Source organism: Macrobrachium nipponense, chromosome 9 (assembly GCF_015104395.2).
Source record: "Macrobrachium nipponense isolate FS-2020 chromosome 9, ASM1510439v2, whole genome shotgun sequence".
Lineage (NCBI taxonomy): Eukaryota > Metazoa > Arthropoda > Malacostraca > Decapoda > Palaemonidae > Macrobrachium > Macrobrachium nipponense.
This window is the reverse complement of record NC_061110.1, coordinates 108,785,790-108,788,289: the sequence shown is the minus strand read 5'-3', so window position 1 is coordinate 108,788,289 and position 2,500 is coordinate 108,785,790. Positions and strand designations below refer to the sequence as shown.

At 33.3% G+C, this 2,500-nt stretch overlaps 1 protein-coding gene across 1 annotated transcript in view; it reads right to left on the bottom strand.

Annotated features, from left to right (window-relative positions):
* Positions 1–2,458: 2,458 nt before the first annotated feature.
* The window catches only part of LOC135218249 (neuropeptide-like protein 31), a 5,314-nt gene continuing 5,272 nt past the window's right edge, over positions 2,459–2,500 (bottom strand). Inside the window, exon 2 of the mRNA XM_064254412.1 lies at positions 2,459–2,500. This exon is cut by the window's right edge and continues 540 nt beyond it. The gene's annotated coding sequence lies outside the window, so the exon portion shown is untranslated.

The following is a 2,500-nucleotide window of genomic DNA, read 5'->3' as shown; positions in this document are numbered from 1 at the left end:
TATAGGTCAGCAGGAGACTTTTTCTTTTTCTTTCTTTTTTGTATCATTGAAACTCCCCGTGGAGATAATTACAAGGAAATATTTTTAACTCACTGCAGGGGATTTCTTAAGAAATGTTTTCAAAGCTCTTCCAGCTGCACAGAAGTTTGATTCCCAACTCCCTCCCCCCCACCACCACACACATCTGGAAGGGGAAAAGGAAGTGTTTGACACTCATCTATCTCTTGCCCAAAATAAGAATTACTCGTACCTCATTGTTTACTTGGGGAACGACACACTACGCTTATTGTTATGAGATAGGGATAACACTATTCCGTCATATATCTTGAGAATTTTAATTAATTCAGAATATATTTGTTATGAATACATAAGTTTAAAAGAAATTTTATGAAATTCGTTTCTGAATTTAGGGAATTTCAAGGACGAGAAATAATATGATAATTGTTTTGCGGAAAGTCTATTTCTCCTTCGTACCATTTGTGGGATAGTTTTCCCGGCCTTCTCTAACTTTCGGAATCTTACTTTTGATTTACTATGAATGGAATTCAAAGCACATTCCATTTCATACAGACGTATATACTGTAATGTATCCCCAGCATACGGTCGCTGTAAAAGAAGAGGGGTTACAGTATTAACAAAGCAGTTGCAAAAGTGATCTGAAACCAGATCTGCAGAAAATAACTTAATATTATCTTTGTTGTACCAAAATAAAATCCTGCATTTTTTTATCTAATGCCTCCGCCGTCACTCGTTCATTAGCTAATGTTGGGAATCTGTATAAGTAGGCCTTTGTTGAAACAGCTTTTAGTAAATGATCCTCAATGATTATTACAAAACTCGTGGTAACCTTAGACAGTAGGTAAAAAGGATATCAAAATGTTCATTGCCAGTTTAATTTTAGGATGATCCATTAGGGTAAAACTAAAATAAAAAGCGATATTATTCCAGGTAGTGTAAATCTCGTTTAACATAATCCTAATCCAATATCAGTCGTACCAGTACTATCTAAACTTTGTTTAGAAATTTATTTTGAAGCTCTCAAGTCTATAAACATGCTTTCTGAAAGCCAGTATTGTTATAGGAAACAATGAAACCCTTGTAATGTCTTTCTTATTCAACCAGTCATAACTATGACACCTTCGACAATAGACAAGTATGACTCCTGACGTTGAGCAGTCTTTTTCTTGTTCAGGAATGAGACTCATACATAGATTTGTAGATCTTGGCTGCTAAGCTATACACTTGATTCAAGCAGTTTTAGTAAATGACTAACAGCAGAGACTGCTGTTGGTGATGGTTTTCAAGAACAAAGATTTACCATACCTGGCGTTCCACAGGGTAGTGTTCTTGGTCGGTTTTTTTTTTTTTTTTTGCTTATCTTTAATATGGATTTATCAGAAACTTAAATTAATCGGTTTGCAGTATAATAGATGGATGGGAGTTTTAAAATTAGCAAATCTAAAACTTTACTGAGCAGCAGATTGAGTGCCAGTCTCCCATTCCATAAGTTACTGTGCACCAGTGGTTAATATGCGATTTAACGATTCTAGGCATTGAGCAATGGTACGCTCTACTTTTGATTGTAATAATATTTTTTCTGCAACATTTGAAGCTTACCGTTTCAATCTTAACAAAAAATTATGTATGTTTTGTAAGGCTTCTTATTATCATTTCATCATTTACGTCATATATTTTGCTGTCTGAATTTCACCAGCATTTATAGATAATGGTAATTAAGATTCCGCTCTCTTTGGAATTTTATATATATATATATATATATATATATATATATATATATATATATATATATATATATATATATATATCCTGCCTTGCATAAACATTAATTCTTTATTGAACCTCTGCTGTCACATTTACTGGCCAGACTTCACGAATTAGAATCACCATTTCTGATAGGTGCTGATGGGAACTATCCTAGCCGATGTCATTTAGGCTATTCGTGATTAGCCGAAGCTGATGCTTCTCACCTCATATTAGAGACTACAATACAAATTCACTGGCACGTCATAAGCAAGATAGGAGCTTAAATGCGATCGGCTTTCAAGACATCCGACTTGTCACAAATTTCATAGACTGTCATCTGCTGTCACGTGGACCAGCACCCAAGGTCTCTCATTCCATTTGTTAAAAGAAAGTGAAAGTCTTTGTGACACCTTTATAAATAACAGCTATCTTAAGTTTAGGAGAGGTAACAGTTTTAATTATTTCTAACGTGCTATTCTTTTATTTATGTTTGCCCGTCAGTTTTTTTATTATTATTTTTCATCTTCTTTTTATCCCTATATATTTTTTTACTGGTAATGTGATACTAATCGATTTTACTCCTAAATATAGATGTAAAAGTTATAAGCTTTTATGGAAACTCAGTAAATAAATGTATATTTTTATAATAAAATTATGAATCAACTCATATGCAGGAATTAAAAATCAGTTCACAAACTGGTGACCAAGCCTTTATTTTTCTTCCAGAGTAAGTTAA